Source organism: Trachypithecus francoisi, unplaced genomic scaffold (genome assembly GCF_009764315.1).
Source record: "Trachypithecus francoisi isolate TF-2019V2 unplaced genomic scaffold, Tfra_2.0 Lachesis_group7, whole genome shotgun sequence".
Classification (NCBI taxonomy): domain Eukaryota; kingdom Metazoa; phylum Chordata; class Mammalia; order Primates; family Cercopithecidae; genus Trachypithecus; species Trachypithecus francoisi.
Window position 1 is genome coordinate 100,300,265 of NW_022681472.1, and position 24,354 is coordinate 100,324,618.

At 38.4% G+C, this 24,354-nt stretch overlaps 1 long non-coding RNA gene across 1 annotated transcript; it reads left to right on the plus strand.

The window, feature by feature from the left end:
* The first annotated feature begins 10,192 nt into the window (after window positions 1-10,192).
* LOC117078974 lies at window positions 10,193-17,339 on the plus strand. Its single transcript, XR_004435226.1, has 4 exons — window positions 10,193-10,558; window positions 11,521-11,795; window positions 12,267-12,348; window positions 16,563-17,339. It is a non-coding gene; the product is annotated as an uncharacterized LOC117078974 (long non-coding RNA).
* Window positions 17,340-24,354: the final 7,015 nt, after the last annotated feature.

The window sequence follows — 24,354 nt, forward strand, 5'->3', positions numbered from 1 at the left end:
ATTTGTCTTTATACATATGTCTTATATAAATATATCTATATTTATCTATCTTTATACATGTCTTTATATAAATATATCTATATTTATCTATCTTTATACGTATGTCTTTATATATATATCTATATCTATCTTTATACATGTCTTTATATAATATATTTATATCTATCTTTATACATGCGTCTTTATATAATTGTATCTATATTTATCTACCATTATACATATGTCTTTATATAAATATATCTGTCTTTATACATATGTCTTTAAATATGTCTAGTTTATACAAATTTCTCTAAATATATCCATGTTTATACATATGTCTTTATAGAAATATATCTATATACATATGTCTTCATATAAATATATCTATCTTTATACATATGTCTTTATATAAATATATCTATATGTATCTGTATTTATACATATGTCTTTAGATAAATATATCTATATTTATCTATCTTTATACATATGTCTGTATATAAATATATCTATATCTATATATATGTCTTTATATAAATATATTTGTTTATCTTTATCATATGTCTTTATGTAAATATATGTATATTTATCTATCTTTATTCATATGTGTTTAAATAAATATATCTATATTTATGTATCTTTATACATATGTCTTTAAATAAATATATCTATATTTATCTATCTTTATACATATGTCTTTATATAAATATATCTTTATACATATTTCTTTATATAAATGTATCTATCTTTATACATATGTTTTTATGTAAATATATCTATCTTTATACACTTGTCTTTATAGAATATATCTATTTTATACATATGTCTTTATATAATATATGTATAATTATCTATATACATATGTCTTTATATAAATATATCTTTATACATATGTCTATATAAATATATCTGTATCTATCTTTATACATATTTCTTTACATAAGTATATTCATGTATATTTATACATATGTCTTTATATAAATATATCTATATTTATACATATGTATACATATGTCTTTATATAAATATATGTATATTTATATACATGTGTCTTTATATAAATTTATCTATATTTATACATATGTCTTATATAAATATATCTATATTTATCTATATTTATACATATGTCTGTATATAAATATGTCTATATTTATACATATGTTTTTATAGAAATATAGCTATATTTATCTATATTTATACGTTTGTCTGTATATAAATATATCTATATTTATACATATGTCTTTATATAAATATATCTGTATCTATATTTATACATGTCTTTATATAAATATGCATATATTTCTACATGTCTTTATATAAATATATTCATACATGTCTTTATATAAAATAAGTATATTTGTCTATATTTATACATATGTCTTTTTATAAATATATCTATATTTATCTATATTTATACATATGTTTTTATATAAATATATTTATATTTATACATATGTCTTTTTATAAATATATCTATATCTATATATATATGTCTTTATATAAATATCTATATTTATATTTATACATATGTCTTTATATAATATATCTATATTTATATTTATACATGTCTTTATATAAATATATCTATATTTATACATGTCTTTATATACATATATGTATATTTATACATATTTCTTTATCTAAATATATCTATAATTAACTATATACCTTCGTCTTTATATAAATATGTCTATATTTTTACCTACGTCTTTATATAATATGTCTATATTTTTACCTACGTCTTTATATAAATATGTTTATATTTATACCTACGTCTTTATATGAATATGTCTATGCTTACACCTCCGTGTTTATATGAATATGTCTATGCTTACACCTCCGTCTTTATATGAATATGTGTATGCTTATACCTACGTCTTATATGAATATGTGTATGGTTATACCTACGTCTGTATATTATTATGTCTTTGCTTACACCTATGTCTTTATTAAAATGTGTCTATGCTTACACCTACGTCTTTATACGAATGTGTCTATACTTACACCTACGTCTTTATATGAATGTATCTATACTTACACCTACGTCTTTATATGAATGTGTCTATAGTTACACCTACGTCTTTATATGAATGTGTCTATAGTTACACCTACGTCTTTATATGACTGTGTCTATAGTTATACCTACGTCTTTATATGAATGTGTCTATAGTTATACCTATGTCTTTATATGAGTGTGTCTATACTTACACCTACGTCTTTATATCAGTGTGTCTATACTTACACCTACGTCTTTATACGAATGTGTCTATAGTTACACCTACGTCTTTATACGAATGTGTCTATAGTTACCTACGTCTTTATACGAATGTGTCTATAGTTACACCTACGTCGTTATACGAATGTGTCTATAGTTATACCTACGTCTTTATACAAATGTGTCTATAGTTATACCTACGTCTTTACACGAATGTGTCTGTAGTTATACCTACGTCTTTACACGAATGTGTCTGTAGTTATACCTACGTCTTTACACGAATGTGTCTGTAGTTATATCTACGTCTTTACATGAATGTGTCTGTAGTTATACCTACGTCTTTACATGAATGTGTCTGTAGTTATACCTACGTCTTTACATGAATGTGTCTGTAGTTATACCTACGTCTTTACATGAATGTGTCTGTAGTTATACCTACGTCTTTACATGATATGTCTGTAGTTATACCTACGTCTTTACATGAATATGTCTGTAGTTATACCTACGTCTTTACATGAATATGTCTGTAGTTATACCTACGTCTTTACATATATATGTCTGTAGTTATACCTACGTGTTTGCATGAATATGTCTCTAGTTATACCTACGTGTTTGCATGAATATGTCTGTAGTTATACCTACGTGTTTACATGAATATGTCTGTAGTTATACCTACGTCTTTACATGAATATGTCTGTAGTTATACCTACGTCTTTACGTGAATATGTCTGTAGTTATACCTACGTGTTTATGTGAATATGTCTGTAGTTATACCTACGTGTTTATGTGAATATGTCTGTCGTTATACCTATGTGTTTACGTGAATATGTCTGTAGTTATACCTACGTGTTTACATGAATATGTCTGTAGTTATACCTACGTCTTTACATGAATATGTCTGTAGTTATACCTACGTCTTTACATGAATATGTCTGTAGTTATACCTACGTGTTTATGTGAATATGTCTGTAGTTATACCTACGTGTTTATGTGAATATGTCTGTAGTTATACCTATGTGTTTATGTGAATATGTCTGTAGTTATACCTACGTCTTTATGTGAATATGTCTGTAGTTATACCTACGTGTTTATATCAATATGTCTGTAGTTATACCTACGTGTTTATATGAATATGTCTGTAGTTATACCTACGTCTTATATGAATATGTCTGTAGTTATACCTACGTCTTTATATGAATATGTCTGTAGTTATACCTACGTCTTTATATGTTTATATCTGTACTTGTCTGTAGTTATACCTACGTCCTTATATGTTTATATCTATACTTGTCTGTAGTTATACCTACGTCCTTATATGTTTATATCTATACTTGTCTGTAGTTATGCCTACGTCCTTATATGTTTATATCTATACTTGTCTGTATTTGTACCTACGTCCTTATATGTTTATAACTATACTTGTCTGTAGTTATACCTACTCCTTATATGTTTATAGCTATACTTGTCTGTATTTACCTACGTCCTTATATGTTTATATCTATACTTGTCTGTAGTTATACCTACGTCCTTATATGTTTGTATCTATACTTGTGTGTAGTTATACCGACGTCCTTATATGTTTATATCTATACTTGTCTGTAGTTATACCTACGTCCTTATATGTTTATATCTATACTTGTCTGTAGTTACACCTACGTCCTTATATGTTTATATCTATACTTGTCTGTATTTATACCTACGTCCTTATATGTTTATATCTGTACTTGTCTGTATTTATACCTACGTCCTTTTATGTTTTTATCTATACTTGTCTGTATACCTACGTCCTTATATTTTATATCTATACTTGTCTATATTTATACCTACGTCCTTATATATTTATATCTATACTTGTCTATATTTATACATACGTCCTTATATATTTATATCTATACTTGTCTGTATTTATACATACGTCCTTATATATTTATATCTATACTCGTCTATATTTATACATATGTCCTTATATATTTATATCTATACTTGTCTATATTTACATATGTCTTTATATATTTATATCTATACCTGTCTATATTTATACATATATAAATATGTATATATGTATGTATATATTATATATATATCTCCTAAATTATTAAAAGACCAACAACCAAATTGAAAAATGGACAAGTGATGTAAAGAAACAGTTCAAAGAAACATGTATATTTTTAAATATATGCTAATTTTTTTACTGTGGTAAAATATATATAACAGAAAATTTAAGTACATTAAGTACAAATACGTTGTTGTGCAACTATCACCACTATCCATTCCAAACCTGTCATCACCCCAAAGTGAAACTCTGTATCCACGGAACAATAGCTCCCCTTTCCCTTCCCCCCATCCCCTGGAAACCACATCCTACTCTCTGTGTCTATGAATTTAACTGCTCTAGGTACGCTATAAAAGTGGAAAGCATAGAGTATTTGCATTTTTCGGTGTTAATCTTTTCAAGGTTTATGTTGTAGCATGTATTAGAATGCCTTTCCTTTTTAAGGCTGAATAATATATCATTGTGTGTATTGATCATATTTGCTCATCCATTCATCTGTAGATGGACATTTGGGCTTTTTCTACCCTTTGGCTCTTGTGAATGCTGCTATAAACATGGGTGTGCAAATTCCCACTTTTGGTTTCTTGGTGTATATACCCAGATGTGGAATTACTGGGTCATATGGTGATTACTGTTTTCCACAGTGGCTGTGCCATCTTACTTTCCCCCAGCAGTGTGCAGGAGTCCTGACTTCTCCACATCCAGCATTTGCTGTTTTCTGGGGCTTTGTTGTTCCGGTTTGCTGGTGGTGGTTTTTTTGATGGCAGCTACACTTCTATGTGTCAGTTGGTATTGCATTGTGGTTTGGATTTACATTTTTCTCATGATTAGTGATGCTGAGCACCTTATACTGTGCTTACTAGTCATTTGTATTTCTTCTTTAAAAAAAAGTGTATTTTAAAACCTTTGCTCGTGTTTAAATTTGATTGTTTTGTTGTTGTTGTTTCTGAGGTCTTTATATAGCCTGGATATTAATTACTTATCAAATATATAATGTGTGAATATTTTCTTTCCCTCTGTGAATTTATTTTCAATCTATTGTGTCTTCAGATACGTAAAAGCTTTTCACTTTGAAGTTCTTTTTATGTATTTTTGTTGTTGTGGTCTGTGCTTTCACTGTCATATCCAAGAAATTATTGCCAGATTCTATGTTATGAAACTTTTTTCCTGTGTTTTCTTCTAAGGGTTTTATAGTTTTAGCTCTTACAATTAGATGTTTGGTCCATTTTAAATTAAGTTTTTTATATGGTGTAAAATAAGGATCCAGCTTTATTGGTTTCCATGTAAATATTCATTTTTAACACCATTTAAAAATATACTATCCTTTCCCCATTGAATAGCTTTGACTCCCTTGTTAAAAATCATGACCATATTTTTTGGTTCTTTTTTCTATTGCATTGGTCTTTATGTCTGTCTCTGTGCTGGTACAACATCGTTTTGGGTACTGAAGCATTACAGTAAGTTTGAAACCAGGAGGTGTTAGTTCTCTAACTTTGTTAGTTTTTAAGATTAATTTGGCTACTTGGGGTTTTTTGAGATTTCATCTGAATTTTAGAATAGGATTTTCTATTTTTTCAAATATTGGAATTTTTATAGTGATTTTATTGAATCTGTAGGTGACTATAGATAACAATGGCATCTTGACAAGGTTTTGTCTTCCAATCCATAAACACTTGATGTCTTTTCATTTATTTGTGTCATCTTTAATACTTTTCTGCAATGTTTATAGTTTTTGCTATGCAGGTTTTTCATTTCCTTGGTTAAGCTGGTTTCTAAGTATTTTTTTTTTGACGCCATCATAAATGATACTGTTGTCTTGATGTCTTCTTCAGATAGTATGTTATTGTAGACACACAACTGATTTTTGTGTATTGATTTTGTATCCTGTAGTTTTGCTGAATGTTATTTATTGCATCTGATAGTTTATCTCACAGAAACTAAAAGATTTTTAATATGTTAGATTATGTCATCTGCAAACAGAAAATTTTACTTTTTTAAAATCAGAATATCTTTTATTATTTTACTTGCCTTATTGTTTTAGCTAACCAGAACCTTCAGTACTATATTAAGTAAAAGTAGTAAAAGCAGGCATCCTTGTGTTTGCTCTTAGGGTAAAAGCTTTCAGTCTTTCATTATAATGTTAGCTGTGTTAGCTGGGTGTTTTTTTTTTAATATAACATTATGTTAAGGTGTTTTATTCCTTTTTATAGTTTACTAAGTATATTTTATTATGAATGTGGGTTAAATTTTGACAAATGCCTTTTCTTCTTTAAGATGATCACATGAGGGTTTTTACCTTCTTTATGTTAATGTGATATTACACTGATTTTCACATGTTGGAACATACTTTTATTTCAGGAGTCAATTACACTCATTCATAATGTATAATCCTTTTAATGTACTGCTAAATTTGAATTGCTGGTATTTTGTTGAGGATTTTTGCATCAGCATTTGTAAGGGATGTTTGTAGTTTTCTTATGGTGCCTTTGTCTAGTTTGGTGTCAGGGTAATACTAGCCTCATAGAATAAGTTAGAAAATGTTACCTCCTCTTCAACATTTTGAAAAAGTTTGAGAAAAACTGGCATTAATTTTGCTTTAAACATTGGGTAGAATTCAACAGTGAAGCCATCTGGTCTAGGCTTTTCTTTGTTGCTGAGTTTTTGATTACTGATGCCATCTTCTTGGTGAATCTCCTTGCCGAATAGGTTTATTCAACTTTTCTGATTCAGTCTTGGTAGGATTTTTGTTTCTAGGAATTTGTTCATTTTATTTAGGTTATTCAATTTTTTAATGTACAATTCCTTATGGTACTCTCTTACATCCTTTATTTACTCCAAAAATTTGGTGGTAATGAACCCATTTTATTTTGAGTTTGTAATTTGAATGCTCTCTTTTTTTTTCTTAGTCAGTCTAGTTAAAGGTTTTTCAGTTTTGTTGAACTTTTTCAGAGAACAAACTCGGTTTTGTTGATTTTTGATATTGTTTTTCTATTCTCTGTTTCACTTATTTCCACTGCTATCTTTATCATTTTTTATTTTGCTAGCTTTTCTTTGTTCCGTCTTTTACCCTCTGTTTTTAGTTCATTAGGTATAAAGTTAAGTTGTTGATTTGATGTCTTATTTTTTATAACCATTTGTAGCTATAAATATTTCTTATGGTACTGTTTTTGACATCTCTCTGAACTTTTGGTATTTCATATTTTTAATTTGTCTCTAAATATTCTGTTTTCTCTTGTGATTTCTTTTATCCATCCTTGAGTGTTCAATACCTGTATTTTTAGACATAAAATGTGTAACCTACAGAATTTTCTTGATTTGTTACGATTTTATTTGTTGTAAGACTTATTTCAGAATTAAATGTGTGTATCAACATTTGTTATGTTCTCATAAATTTTGTAATACTTGGAGATTCCTGATCCGCATATGTAAGTCTCTACATGAAAATTATTTTGAAGCACTTAACCTTCTGTTTTAATATTCCAAATGTCTAAATGAAATTGAGATTTTGGTTTTTGAGATGAAATAATGGTAGGTGATTGAGAAATGCTTAAAAATTAGCCAAAACTTAATATTAAGTTAAAGTTTACCTTCAAGATTCAACCTGAATGAGTTGCTCTGTATTGATGGTAATAAAAAGTAAGTGTTTAATGGTATAAAAGCAAACTTCAGAGAATATTTTTTCCCCCCAGTTGACATCAAATTGAAAGCTGTGAAAAATTTTTTGGCCTTATGCACGATTTACTTTAGAATTCCAACTTTTTCTAGTTAAAATTTTTCTAAACAGATTCCTGTGTATTTGAAAGACAAAAGATTTTTTTAGTTGAGATGCTTAAGAAATTTTTAAGAAGTTAAAGCTGCTATGCTTATTCTTGCTTTAAATAGTTTATTTAATATAACTACATTTTAGGAGTTTGATTGTTAAGTTCCTCTAAACTTTGGTTAAGAAGCAGAAAGCATTATGTGAGATTTTTGACACATGCTTTCAAGGAATCTCTTTTAAAAATGTTAAAGGTAGAATTATTTAATATAAAATTGAATCTTTAATTATGTGTTTGCGTAATTTGAAAAACTATGTCTCACAGCTTTTTAAATGCTCAAGTATGATACATATTTTCCTTTAGTAAGATGCAGATAATAATTGTAGTTACCATGGGCTAACTATATGCCACATGACATGCTAAATTCTTTATTTATATTTATCTTCTAATCTTCAGAATTGTCTAATAAGTTTGGCAGTTTTAGTGTCTCCATTTTTATAGCCATTTCATTACACAGTCTCATCATTTTTCTGTGCTTGATTCTTTATGTTTGTTTTTTTATGAGCTTTTATTCCTAATAATAACGTTTAGAAATTAGAAATTAGAAAACTGAGATTTAAAAATGGAATAAATTGTCCATGGGACACTCAGTTATGAAATGCAGAGCCAGGATTAATACTGGCATCTGTCCGATTCTAAAACCCGCAATGGTAACCACTGTAATTGCAGAAAAACTTCCTTGATCATTCTACATGAATTAACTTATCTGTCTCTTTCTTCTCTCATTCTTCATTGTTGTTCTTAGTACTCATTATGACTTGATGTGCATGCGTAAATTTTTTTATAGAGATGGGGTCTCACTTTGATAATCATACATGTATATTTTTATTTTGCTATCTTTCTGTCTTGCTCTTTCATTCACTGTTCTCCTAAAGCAGTTCCAGGCATTTGTATGTGGTTTGCAGGTATTGGTTGATACTTAAATGAATGAATGTAATTAGTATATTCTGCACAGCATCAGTGCATATATTATTAAAGATGTTATCAATTTTGTATTTTTTTCTCTTTATATTTTTCTTTCTATATTGCAGCAGTCCCCAGTCTTTTTAACACCAGGGACTAATTTCATGGAAGACAACTTATCCATGGGCTGGGCAGGAGGATGATTTCAGGATGATTAAAGTACTTTACATTTATTTCAGACTTTATTATATTGTATTGTAATATATAATGAAATAATTACATAACTCACCATAATATAGAATCAGTCAGAGCCCTGAGCTTGTTTTCCTGCAACTAGACAGTTCCATCAGGGGATGATGGGAGACAGTGTCACTCAAAATGTGGTGCTTGTGTCCAGTCTACTTCGTAATCTTGTTTTGATTGCTGTCACTGCAAAAAAAAAAAAAACCCTGCTTCACAAAGACAGGATTTTGGAAATAGAAGCAGGAGTTTCAGGGATACTATTGACAAAGAAATGTCAGTGCTCCTGTGGAGAACAGCAGTGGCTTCACTATCCTTACATTTTACATAACATTTGCTATTATTAGTCCTTCTCCGTGTTCTTATTTTTTTCTGATATCTCTCCTTTTAAATGGCACATATAATCCTGTTATTTTATTTCTAAATTTTTTAATGCTTTTCAGTGCCTGCAGGTCTTTACTGAATACCTCTATAATAATTTAACTCCAATTCTATTTCAATAGCTAAGCTGCCCATCTGGTATTTCCATTGGTTCTTATACCTATCAAAAACTTGGTAAATCTGAAATTCGGTTCTATAGATAATTTTCTTGTAATAGTTTAAAAATACGTTCAAAAAGTATTTGAAACTCTTTAAAAAGTATGAAGGATCTTCAAAAAGTCATGGAAAATGCACATGGAAAAAACTAAATATTTTGCACCTAAATAAACTTGTACTAACTTGTTATAACATGTCTGAACAGGATCTATTTTGAGGAATTATAATAAGGAAACTAAGACAGCAATTTGAACAGAGATCCTATTAGAGCAACATGAATCCTGCTAAAATTAAAGCAAGAATAAACATCAAATTTATGGCAATTTTGGGTGAAAGAATAGTGAAATCACTGATTCTTTATAACAATTTATGAGGACAATGCCCCCCAACATTCACAAGTTTGCAGATGAATAACATTTTAAGAAACGACGATAAGATGTTGAAGATAAAGCCTGCAGTGGCAGACTATTCACATTAATTCACCAGAAAAGACATTAATCTTTTTCATGCCCTGCTTTAGGAATGACAACAGTATAAACAACAGTCAACACCATAGCCATCTCAATTGGTTAAATTTACACAATTTTGAAAAAATTTTCCATTCAGTAGATTCAAAAACTCTTGTTCCTAGATCAGCAGCAGACAAGGGCAGAGCTTTCAGCTGAAATTGTATGTAAGTGTAATCAAGATCCTGAGCATTTCTTCAAATAATTGTGTGAGGAAGTCAAACACAGCTGTTCCAATGAAATTTTCAAGACAAAACACAATTAAAGCAATGGCCACCAAGAGGTGAAAGTGGTCCAGTCTCAGCAAAAGGTGACTGGTCTGGAACAAGGCTCATAGCAATAGTGTCTTAGGATGCTCAAGGCATTTTGCTTATTGACTTTCTAGAGGGCCAAAAACAAAAAACCCAATAACACACGCTATTATGAGAGTATTTGGGGACAGTTAGCCAAAGCTTTAGAAGAAAAATTTCCAGAAAATTTCACCAGAGAATTCTTTTCCAGTACAACGATGTTCCTCCTCATTCCCCGCGTTAAAAAAAGACAATTTTGGCTGGGCGCGGTGGCTCAAGCCTGTAATCCCAGCACTTTGGGAGGCCGAGACGGGCGGATCACGAGGTCAGGAGATCGAGACCATCCTGGCTAACATGGTGAAACCCCGTCTGTACTAAAAAATACAAAAAACTAGCCGGGCGAGGTGGCGGGCGCCTGTAGTCCCAGCTACTTGGGAGGCTGAGGCAGTAGAATGGCGTGAACCCGGGAGGCGGAGCTTGCAGTGAGCCGAGATCCGGCCACTACACTTCAGCCTGGGCGACAGAGTGAGACTCCATCTCCCAAAAAAAGAAAAAAAAAAGACAATTTTGCCAGAGTTTCCACGGAAAATTATTAGGCATCCACCTTTTATCCCTGATTTGGCTCCCGCTAACTTCTTTTTCTTTTTTGATTTTAAAAAAAACTTTAAAGGAGACCCATTTTTCTTCAGTTAATAATGTAAAAAGGGCTGTCTTGACATGGCTAAATTCTTAGGACATTACTTTTTGTAGGGATAGACTAAAGGCTGGTATTATTGCTTATAAAAGTGTCTTGTACTTGATGAAGCTTATGTTGAGAAATAAAGTTTATATATTTTATTTTTGTGTTTTACTTTCATTTTTTGAAGGTATGTCAAGCTGAAAAGTCCTTTCTGGTGAATGGAAGGTGACGGAAGTGACCATGTGTGACTTCTGAGTCTAGGTCATAAAAGATTTTGCCACTTATGCTTTGTTTTTTCCTAAGCCACTCACTCTGGAAGAAACCAGCAGCTATTTGGTGAGAACAATCAAGCAGTCCTACAAAAATATCCATGTGGAGAGAACCTAAGGCTTCAATTACAAACCCCACCAACTTGCAGGCCATGAATGTCAGCAAACTTGAAAGTGGATCTTCTAGTTTCGGTCAAGCCTTGGATGACAGCCCCGGTTGAAATCTGACTGTAACCACATGAGATGTCCCGAGGCACAACCACCATGATAAATTGTTTTTGAATTTCTCATTTACAGAAACTCAATTAGGTAATAAATATTGTGATTTTATGCCACAAAGTTTTGGGGTTACATGTTATGAAACAATAGATAGCAATTTCACTCAATATCCATTTTATTTTTTATATAATCATGCATTTTTGATGGTGGGGATTTATCTTGAGAAATGCACCATTGTGTAATATGATTGTTGTATGAACTTCATAGGATGTACTTACACAAACCTAGGTGGTATAGCCTATCTCAGACCTAGACTATATGGTATAACCTATTGCTCCTAAACTACAAACCTGTACAGCGTGTTACCATGCTGAATGCTGTAGGCAATTGTAGCACAATGGTCAGCATTTGTGTATATAAACAGAAAAGGTACAGTAAAAATATGGTATAAAAGATTTTAAAATGGTACACTTGAATAGGGCATTTACCTTGGGGTCTGCTCATTTTCATGGTGACATGAAGATTCCACTGAAATATATTCCGCACTATTCCCTGCCATAGGTGGCAGCCTTGACCATGTGCACCGCCCATGAAGGTCGCCTTTGCCTTGCTTTTCCTGACTTGTCAAGTGCATGATGATGTGGTCAGTCAACACAAGAGCTGAACTCTGTTCTCTTTCTATCGAGTTCTGTAGCTATTTATTCTGAGTTTGGTACCCAGATTTTGTACCAAAATTTTGTTGACATTCCTGGTAGAATCAGGCCATCTTCATCCCATTGTGCTATCCTTGTGTTACTGTTATGTGTTATAATGCCTAAAGATTTTTTTATAAGAACAGTATGAGGGTAGACCATAGGCATAGGACCTTTGTGCCTATTGTTTGAGCCAGCCTCACAGAGAGGACAGTTAGTGGTTTTCCGTCGATCAGCATCAATTTGGATAAGTGTTGCTGACAGTAACTGTGAAGCTGGTTACATTCTCCTTCCACTTTTTTTTATCTTTAGAAAACATCTTTAATCCATAGAGCATGTTTTCTCTGGTTTTATATCCAGTAGGGTCATAGGCTTTTTTCTGCTTTAAGATGTGGCCAACCATTGCATTAGGGCTGAGATATTAGGTACACAGGATTACACACAAACTGTACTCTAAATACTCTTCATTTTAGGATAAAACTATTGGTATATATAATTTAGTTACAATTCTTACAGTTATTTCTCTGAATGGCATTACTTCATCAAGGATTATTTGAACCTTTAATGGCCACATTCATTAATGTTGACTAGAGAAACATGGTTCCTTTGAGAGGCACTTTAGATAAACAAGGATTCCTCAGGTCCAATGGGCAGTATTTTTAGTTGGTAGGAAGAAGACTCTACATGTAATTCTAAATAAAACATTGCTCCACTAAAATATTCTGTGGCTAAAGATGGCTAAAGATGAAAAAAATTACAATAAAAAGCAACAAAAACTAGACATATGTTTTAGTAAATCCTTCCCCTCCTTGTCCTTCCGTTGCCTCCTGGCATGCAGCTCTCCCTCCTGCGCCTTATGATTCTGACCTCTCTTCTTTTGCCCCACCATTGACTTCTCCTTCTTGCTTCTTGTTCTGAAATTATTTTCCCAACTGTCATAAATTCCCAAATTGTTTCATCCAAAGATCCACCTTTACCATGAGTCAGATGTGTAAGCAATTGCAGAATTTAAATCTAGTGCATGAATTCAGAGTTGTACATGAACTAACAAGTTATAATTAGCAATTTCTGAAAACTAAAGAGAGTCAAATATTCATCAAATAATTTAGAATTATTTAAGGCACATGTGGCCCAGGGTTACTTGACATATCAACTTGTACACCTGTTAATTGGAACATCAGATGCTAAATCCTGGCTGACAAATGTGATTGGCCTGACCTCATAGAAAACTTGTAGAATTCCTCTTTCCAAAATATCAGGGTCAAAATCATTCATAAAAATAATAAAACTATTAAACTATAGAACAATTTGGAGATAGACTATAAAATGTATTGTCACAACTCAGAGTTAAATAAAACAAATTTTCATTTAAAATCAAATGTAAAAGTTATAAAACTTAAAATCTTAATAGGGATCATTATAAAAGCTATCACAAATACTCAACAGGAAACTTCAGAAATTATAATTATTTTGCCATTTATGTTTTATTATCAACTATAATTGTGTTTCTTAAAGGAAATAAATATGTCATTATGAGGTGATCAGAAGCAGACAGGATGTTAGACATTTTCTCATCTATTCACTCAGCAATGCTGCCACAGAACTAAACCTGTGCCAAGGGCCCTGGTGGGCCCAGCATGTGGTGCTGAGAAGTGATGGAGTGGCCCTTTCTCCCACTCAAGGAACCCACAGTCTGAGGATATATGGACTAAAAAAACACTAAAGCAAGTGCATGTAAAAGAAGAGTAAATGCTATAATTAAAATAAAGTAGGATGTTGGGAGGGAGGGTGGGGGACCATAGCATTCGAGGGACCCAAATGCCTCACTAAGGTGACATGCCATGACCAGGATGACAACAGAGGGCCAGCCCTGCACAAGTCTGGGAACAATGTGTTGGGGAGATGCCACTCCTGGTGGAGACATGCAGGCAGAAGTGACTTTGGCAGAGGATGTGAGAAAGAGACTGGTGGATCTAGAGGGAGCCTGGGGAAAAGCAGAGGGAAGGAGGACTCTGGGGCCTGGAAGAAGAAGATAGTGATCTGCTTCTCTCTGACAACATTGTCCCCAAACTCAGCACCTTTAACAACAAATCCCTACTATCCCATGGTTTATGTGGATCTGAATCTGGACACAGCTTCACTGGCTGCCTGCACCTGGGGCTCCATGAGGCCGAGACTGTGTTCTCAGCTGAAGCTGGGCTGTGGGAGGATTGGCTTCCAAGCACAATCATGTGGTACTGGCCGGATTCAGTGCAGATGAGAACCTGAGTGTCTCCCGGGGCCTGGGCACTCCCTCATTCTCTGTTGTGTAGGCCACCACATAGAGCAGCTCATAACACTGAAGCTTGCTTTCTGAAGTTGAGGAATGCAGTAGAAAGACAGGGAGAGAAATACGTATTGACAGAGAAAAAGGAAGACATAGGTAGAAAATGAGGGAGAAAACACTGGACAGAGGAAGTAAAAGAGATGAGAGAAATCGAGAGAGAGACAGGTAGAATTGACATGCAGGGATAATAAGCAGTCAGTAGCCCAGCAGGGCCTTTGGGTGGGTTTTATGGAAGAAAGCAAGGGGCCGAGAGGATGAAACTTTGAAAAATTGATCTTACTTCCTTGGTGACAGAGCCCAACAGAACTTAGAACTCTGGTACCCAAGCACCCACGTCCTAGAGACAGCCCTGTATCTAGGTCACTTGGTGGGAAATGCTTAAGAGGGCACAGTGTGCTCCTGCTAGATCCCAACTCTCTCAGGCTCTTGCTTCAGGAAGGTCTAAAGTGCAACCCTTTTCTGAGATGCTGACGTTGGCTTATTCCTCACCCCAGATGTCTCTGGAGATTTTATAGGGATCGTCCAGAGGTAACATGTGAGCCTAGGGCAGGCCCCTCCAGCCTAGGTCTCACCAGTGCTGTCATTTCTTTTTACATTAGAATGTAAAGAAAAATTAGAAATTTAAAATAGGAGCAATTGACCAAAACTACATTTTTGTTATATTTCCTAAGGTTCTGTATTGGTGGTGGTGGTGCTGGTGGTGGTTTCTTTCAGACAGGACCTCACTCTCACTCAGGCTGGAGTTCAGGAGCGCAGTCATAATTCATTGTAGCCTAGATCTCCTGAGCTCAAGCAATTCTCTCACCTCAGCCTCCCAAGTAGCTGAGAGACTATAGGTGCACACCACCACACCTGGCTAATATATATTTTTTATTTTTAGCAGAGATGAGGTCTCAGTATGTAGCCCAGGTCTGTCTTGAACTTCTGAACTCAAGCAATCCTCAATTTTTGATACATAGCTTTGCTAAGTGTAGGATTCTTAGTTGACAGTTTTTTTTTTCTTTCTTTCTGTGAGCACTGACCAAGGAAAGTTTAAAAAGAATGAAGAGAGAAACTTCAAATAAGGCAATTAAATGAACAAAAAAAGAGCTGAGAAACAACAAAGATTGAGTATTGAGGTTGTACTTATGGCAGCTAATGATAGAATGGATCTAGTCAGAAAGTTCAGGCAGAATTGTATTTGCAGAGAGTAGAAGTCTGAGGGTGAGGATGTCCTAAAGGAGACCAACTGGAAGACTTGTCTGTTATAGAATCAAAGACAATGCATGCGAACACACCACACCAAACCCAAACAGGCTGAGCTGGTGCTGTGTGCTAAGATACATAGGTTTGTGGGAAGAAAAGCTACCATTATAACATCAAGTTTTTTTTAAATTAAAAGTATCATAAACGTGGCAGTTATAATCAGGATTAAGGTTAACGTTTAAGTTATAATTCAGGTTTGGTTGGTGGGTGTCACAAAGCAAACAGTGTGTCTGTTGCCAAGAAGTAGGTGTTCTAGTTTGTGAAATAAAATATCCCATGACTAGTGACAGTAGAGGAGAAAAAGGATGGGATGGCAAACACAGGTTCCTGGAAATTTATGTCAAAATAAGGTATATAAAGAAGGACAGTGTGCATCTCAGTCATCAGTACTGCCTGCAATGGAGGTGTTTTTTTCTGCCCTTGATAAATATACCAGGCCTACTATGTGAGAGGTGAAAAGCAGCCTGCATTCTGCTTCCCACGCCAGATGCCTTGACTTGGGGCTCTTTTCCCAGGGAGAAAAAGCACATCTTTTAAGTAATTTTGGAGCATGAGGTATCTTCCAAATTCCAACAAAGTAGCTTATATTTCTAGGTGACCCTGAGACCACTGAAGAAGAAATAAATGAAGGCCATGAAACTTTCTCGATCTTGTGGGAAACCATGAGAAAATCTGACATTATGTTCTCTTCTCTTGGAAGGTAGAAATATCGTTTAACTTCTGTTTTGCTGACAAGAAAGTTGTCCTGAGCAAGGCTACCTGGGACAATGACCTCACACATGGAAAAGGTTGGAGCCCATTTGTTTCCAATCTGCTGTTTTCCAAAAATTAGGGAAGTTCAGTTTTCCCTTTGATAACTGTCTGTTTCTAACAATCCCAATGCCAGGGCTGTCCTGTTTCTACAAGTGACAATGACAAATATAGGCCTGAAGGAAGATGAGCTGATGGCATTCCCAGCTTATTACCACTCCTTGGGGGCCTTATCTCACATACGTGGATTCAATTCATAGACTCAGCTGGATGAGGATCTGTTATTCAGCTGCATTAGAAGTGACTGCTTAAGACTCAGGTGTGTGGTGAAATGAGGCAGAATTTTCTCAGTGGAGTGTTAGGAGAATTTTCTCCTCATAACTACCATCTTACTATCAGTAAATCATAGCTAAAATAAGGAAATTATTCAAGAAGAAATACAAATGTAATCTTAGGACATAAATTTAGAGATTTGTGGAAAGCACTTCATAATTTTATGGTATTCTCTTCGAGCTGGGATTATAGTTGACATTTCATTATAATATATTAGTTATACTAGACTTTATGCATTTATTTAAATTTTTATTATACTTTAAGTTCTGGGATACAGGGGCAGGGTGTGCAGGTTTGTTACCTAGATATAGACATGCCATGGTGGTTTGCTGCACCCATCAACCCGTCATCTACATTAGGTGTTTCTCCTAATGCTATTCCTCCCCCAGCCCCCCAGCCCCAGACAGGCCCCAGTGTGAGAATTAACAGGATGACCCCCGGCAGCTGCTTGTGGCCCTGTGCAGAGCCAGTCCTGTGTCTCCACCAGTTCCTTCCCTCTGTGCTCCCCCCAACTGTCATATCGCCAGCCTTTATTTCCTTTTCCTTGGACCCAGGCAGCGAATGCCCCGCTGGCCTTGGCAGCCCCTTCTCTAGTCTGTCCTCAAATCACTTCCTGACGGACAGCCCTGACCAGCCATTGGCGTGACCAAAACCCCACAAAATAGAACCCAACTTTCCTATTAAGCTGTGCAGAGCTGTCCCAGCCCCACTTCCCACAGGCTGTCCTCATTCGCCATGGGATCCGTGGTTCTCACCTGGGGCTGGGGGTGCCCCTGGCATCCAGTGGGGAGTGTCAGGGATGTCCCTCCAGGCCCAGTACAGTCCCCCTGCCGGTGGCCAGCAGACAGCAGCACCCAGCCTGATGTCCCTGTGGCTTCCGGTTCCCCGAGGCCAGCTGTGCTTTGCTGCCTCTTCATCCTCTCAGACGGGTGCCCTCTCTCCACCTTCACTGGTTAGCAGTGTTCCATCCATTAGAGATCAAAGCACTACCTCCTGGCAGCGCAGCCCCTTCTCCTGGCCTGCCGTCTGCCTGTGCCCCGCCGTCTGCGCCATGTCTTCGCCGGCCCATCAGAGCGAGGCTCCCAGGGATGGAGTGGTTCCTGTTTGTGTCTCTGTCCCACCTTCTCTGGGCCTGGCACTGTACCCTTTGTCGACAGAGGTCTTGGGTTGATTGTCAGCAAAGCAGACAATCTATATGGCTCTAAATGGCTGTGAACATGCTTGATTGGGTTATTTTAAAAATAATTGGATATGTAAACATTTGAGTGTGACACAGGTGGATTTTTGGGCGAATGGTCTTGTTCTTCAGGGAATAACCACAGGCCCATCCACAAGGACCATTTCTGGCTGATTTATGGAACGCTATTCTACCTGGTTAATTTTGAACGTTATCTCAGCCTGAGAGGTAGCTCAGCATGTGACGAAGATCACTGGTTTGAATCCTAATCTGCTCCTTAAGAGCTGCACCTTTCATGCCTCTGTTTCTTCCTTGGTTAGGTAGGAAAGGTATGAGCTACCTCAGAGTTGTGAGTGAGGCCTGCATCGAGTGACCACATTAAAGTGCCAAGAACTGCACCCGGAGGGTTGATATTTAAAGACCTTTAAACATTCCGATGCTGCATTTTAGTACCCGGGTAAAACAGCAAAGTTATTACAGATGCAGATGCAGACCCTCGGTGAGGTGGGGGGAGCTGATGGCAGGAGGTGGATCACCGACCCTGGAACGAGGGCGTGGTCTGTTCGAGGCTGAACGAAGTGTACGTCATTGCGTGTACCATGGGGGTCCCTCTCGTGAAGTCCTGGAAGTGTCCATGTGGCTGAGCCGTGCGGTCTGTCCATGACGTCCGGCAGGAGCAGAGCTTTCGGGTGCAGCCTTGCTCTTGTGTGCACGGCCCTCAATGGTCTCAAAAGTCTGAGGCTTAAAGCAGCCTTGGGGTTTCCTGACACCTCCTGGACATCTAATTTGCCTGGCAAACATGTTTTTCTTGGGTGTAAAGGTGAAGGAGTGGGTGACTGTGGTGAAAGTGTACTAATTGCTACACTTCTGGGTCAGTGGTGCTTGGTTGGACACTGTCTGCCCTGGGTGGACATCTCTGGGGTGGTGAGAACCAGTGTCTGGATGGCATGGGGTTGCCAAGAAGATGCCAGCTTTTTCCTTTTTCCTCAGTAACAACATCCTACTTTGGCCTCCTCTGGTCAGGGCCACGCCCTTGAGCTGGGCACTCCAGGTCCTCGCACTCAGGGGCTCAGGGCGGGTGCTGGTGCAGAGAGAAGAAGAAGGCGGCGGTTTGAGCCAACTGCGTTGGCTTCATCTTCTGCCTCTTGTCCCTAAATACATTTGCAAAGTTTTCCCGATGAAAACTCAGAAGGGAATTTTAATGACTGGAATCTGTGAATTCCATGGAAGTCAAGTCTGTCCACCTGTTTCACCCACCTCACTTCTCCCCATTGGGCGGATTGTGGCAGCGTTCATAGGGGCAGGGATGCAAGGGGTGGTGGTGGCCAACTCCTCCCCTCAGTGCCAGAGCATTTCGGTGTCATCCTCTTCCCTGCAGGCGTCCTCATGAAAACCAAGTGCGCCCACTCCTGTGACCTTCCCGGCCAGCCCGGCTGCAGCGGCCCCTCAGCAGGCATCTGCCTGGTGCTGCCTCCATGTCCCTCCTGTCACCTGACACTCCTGCTCCTGAATCTTCACGCGTGTGCTCCGTGCAGCCACCTCACGGGCTCCCTGGGAATGGAGACAGTGTCTCACGCCGGTCAGAATGCTCTTCTCTGTCCACTGAATAGTCCAACACGGAATCATTCCTCTGTGATTATTGATGCTTTGTTATGCAGAACTGGAATGAAGAAAAAGTGAATTTAGACATTACAGCCATCAGGTTGAAGCTAGGTAATTGCATTAGGGAATTAAATGAGAGCATTTGAGTTTGTCAAGTTCTAATTCCACATCTTTGTATCCCCATCACCCCATAGCCAGTGTCTAACACAGCTCTTGGTCTAGGAATTTCATGATAAATGCTTATTGAATTGAACTGGACTGAGCTTAACATTCCCATCCAGAGTCAGAAGCCAGTCCCTGAGCAAATTGCATTGAGAACGTGAGTTTGACGTTACTGTGGTAAGGGGTATCCTACATGTCATAATCCCTAGTCAGTATCGGGTATTTAGTCAAATAGACTCAAGTATAGAGAGGCATTGGCCCATCTGGTGAAAGGGCAAGGCACGGTGCTTTAGGTCCAGGTCCCCAATATCAACTATGAAAATAAAATGTTGTCAACTCCAGTTACACCCTGTCCTCAACTGGTCACTGTTACACTAACAATTATAAACACCTTGAACTTGCTGTCCGAGAGGCAACACACCCCCATTCTCTCTGCAGTGCAGCTGCCTTGGTGGATGGAACATGCCCCTCCTCCCTCCCCCCTTCCTCTCTCTCTCCCCTCTCCTCCCCTCCTCTCTCCCTCCCTCTCCCTCCTCTCTCCCTCCCTCCCCCTCCTCTCTCCCTCCCTCCCCCCTCCTCTCTCCCTCCCTCCCCCCTCCTTCTTCCTGTCTTCTCTCACCTTTCTCCCCCTACCTTCTCTCCTGGGTGGGCGCAGAAGAGAGAGACCTCCGGAATCTTCTGCTTCATCCAGCAGCTTGGGGGCAGCATCAACAACTGCAATTTGGCTGCCCCATCAGGTGCCTCAGGGCAGCCTTTCTAATGGGAATCCTGGAATCATGTCTTTCCTTAATGTGTCCTAAAGGCTGGAGGACATGAAGTGAAACAATGCTCCATGCTCAGTCATGTGATTTTGTGTATTATTGGACTTACTTGAAATTAAAACTAAATGATACCCAGGTAGAGCATTAAAAAAAGAAAAAACAGGCTACAGTGTTTGAAAAACAAAGAAAACCATTTGGTTTGTCGGTTTGTTCTTAGACCTTCACAGGCTCCTAGGTCACACGTTTCAGTTTCTCAGCGAGTGACATTCTCTCCGGAAGCCGTGTCAGCCTCTTGTTTGACGATGTCAGCCACACAGAAAGAAGCACTCCATAGGCCCCGTGCTCAGCACCTGGGCGTGAGCTCCTGCCGTCTTCTGTTCATGCTCATCACAGCTCTGTGCAGTGGGTGTCCTCCTGATCCATGTGGGAGGATGGAGGATGGAGGCAGAAGGTGACTGACAGCAGGACCCATGAGGGGTCTCTCCTGAGGTAGGGAGGGGAGCCGGCCCAGGACCTCAGTGCCCATCGCGTCCTTCCTCCTCCTCCTCTGCCTCTCTGTGACTGTTTGACTCAGGCTGCAGGGATAGACATGAGTATGTGCAGAGCGTGTGTGCACCCCTGGGGGTGTGTGCTTATATTGGCAGGGAGGGGTGTGAGCGTGTACACAGCGTGTGTGCACACCTCGGGGATGTATGCTGGCATTGGCAGGGACAGATGTGTACAGAGTGTGTGTGCACAACTCGGGGGTGTGTGCTGTTGTCATGGACAGACATGAGCATGTACAGAGCGTGTGTGCACCCCTGGGGCTGTGTGCTGGTGTTGGCAGGGACAGATGTGTACAGAGCGTGTGTGCACACCTGGGGGTGTGAGCTTATGTTGTTTTGTAAGTGGCAAATATGTGGCCCATTGCGTCAGGCGGCGATGCGCTGATGCCGAGTCCGTCAGTGGCCCTCGGGTTGGGGTCTCCATCTCCCCAGATAGCACTCGAGTGTCTTGAGGTTTCAGATTCTTCCTCTCCGGGTACTTGGGCCTCCTCAGGACCAAACATCTGAACCAGCCAATTGCAAACTACAAGAACGTTCAAATGCATCTTCAGTAGGAAAAACAAAAGCAACTGGAATAATTTTCCAACATGACCCTGTGGTTAAGCCATTAGATACTCCAGCCAACAGACTGAGTCACTTTAAAATTCACACCATTTAAAATGGTTGTGAGAGTTGCAAAGCTTTACTGCTAAACTTTGAAGTAATTGAAGCATTCTGCTCCACTTGCTTACAAACTAGGGTTGGGGATAACTTTCAGTCCAAAGTAGCAACCTTCTAAATCCAGCTTAGATGCGAGGCTCCCACTGACACAGGAACAGACAGTGGCCCTTGTTTATTCTCCTGTATTCAGATACTTTGTCATTTCTTTTGTATCCTGATCATCACTTCTGCTTTTCCAATTCAAACTAAAGGGAGTTTAGTTCTGTTTTGGAGAATCTGTAGTTAGTGGTTTCTTTTCATGGTTTGCTTAATCTCTTAAGTCTGGTGCTTGTATTTACCCAAATGGACTTTTCTTTAGTATGACAGTGCCATAGCTCAGGGCTTCTCCCTCCATATCTGCTCCCCAGGAGGTTCCCTAGAAATGGGTGCTGGAGATCCAGCCCCCCTCCGTGTGCCATTTTCTTTGAGTCCAATGTAGGTTGGCTCAGAGAAGAAACGGGCCTCCGGTTAGGTGCCTCTGATTGCTTGCTTGTGAAAGTTTAATGATAAGGTGCCTTCCAAACTAATTTTACACATTGATAGTTTAGCTTGAAGTATCACTGCAGTCATAAGAACAAGAAACACTCCCATAGTAGATAGGCAGAAAAAGCCATAAAAGTTTAATAAGTGCAAATAAAATGGTGTTGTAAGAATGTACAGTGGGAAATGCTCAGTCCAGACAGATCAGCTGTGGCGTCCTCCTGTAAATACAGTCAGCCACGTGTGGCTCTGATCGCAATCACTACTGTGAATTGTGATCCAGAATGTTCTTGGGGTCTGATGCCTGGACGGTGCCAGCAGCAGACTCTGATTGAGTGTCACGGTGGTGATGTGCTTAGCGCGGCCAGCTGGGCTGAGGGGTGGACACCCGATACACTCGCCACGTGCAGGCGTTATTCTGGTGATGGAGTTGCAGGCGGTGCGGCTTGTCCACCTGGGCTACTTAAAGTACCGGGAACCCAACCGCGGGCGGGCGCCTCTCGACATGGGAGCTGTCTTTTTTATCCAGGGCCCTCTGCAGACCCCAGCCGCCGGTCCCTGAGCCCATGGGGAGGCACCGGAGGGCTCTGCTGGGCCATGGAGGTCCCCGAGCAGGTGGTCGCTCATTGCTTGTGCAGTGGTCCATGGCCTGTGAGTTTATTCCCGGGGTCTGTGTGGGTGAGGTTAACCAGTTCACAGCTGGGCACTTACCCCTTACACAGATGACACTAGTTAAAGTGGAATCTATATTAGCTGGCACGGGAGTGCGTGAGGAGCTGGGAGGTTGGGGAGGCTTGGCTGTAGTACTAGAGCCCGGGTTCCTGACGTTCTGCATCTTCCTGTTGGGCCGTCAGGGCTGCTGTGGGTTCTGAAGACTAGTGGGGTGCCATATGGACCAGGATATCGAAGCCTCTAGAGGCCGCAGGAGGGAAGGAGACGGTTGCCTCCCCAGAGCCAGCCCTGCCGACACCCTCGACGTTAGCTGGTGGGACCTGTTTTGGACTCCAGCTTCCAAAATGTGAGAAAATAAGTCAGTGTTAGGGCGCTAAATTTGGGGTGATTTAGTAGAGATAGAAAACTAGCTCACGAAGGTGCACGCATTGAAATGTGCTCTGTCCAGGTGTTCACAGTGGCGTGAGGGGGATGGCATTAGGGTTTCTGGGAACCGTGTAGTTTTACTAAAGAAGGGGCTCGCCACACCTTTCCTCATGTAACTGAAGGTATGTATGCCTGCCACACCACCCAGGAGACAGGGACTTAGAATTCTGACTTTAGTTCTTATGGGAACCAAGCCACAGTCAGACACGGTGAGGCTGAAACGAGCTTCCTACAGCCTGAACTGGGAAAAGGAATCGCAAGTATTTGTATTTTTCTACACAGACCTGTTCTTTCATGTTTTGTTAGTTCTGGAAAAAGGAGAAGCCAGGCACACCTCGTGAGGGACAGTTTTCTGGAAGTGGTGTGGTTTCAGCCTGAACGTGGCTCTGTGGCTGGGAGGCTCAGAAACTGCTCCCAAGGGCACTCATCTGTTCCTTATTGCACTATACCTCATTTACAGAAATCCACAGAAATGACAGAGCAGTGCGAGGCCTCTGGTCTGGATGGGTTTTGTGGGCCGAGTCACGGGGTGTTGTCCCAAGTGCTTATCCTGATCTGGCAGAGGCTCTGTTCCCAATAATTATTCACAGTTTCAGAGCCTATATCTGAGGGATAATCTTTTAACTTTGTTACATAAAAGCAACAAAGTATGTCTTGAGGGTCTAAAAATCCATTTAGTAGTCATGGCTGTAAACTCAAATATGGGCTTTGGATGGAGTGAAACCACCATCACCTGGCGTGGACGCTGCGTGGTATTTTTAGCGTGGTGGCCTGCTCGT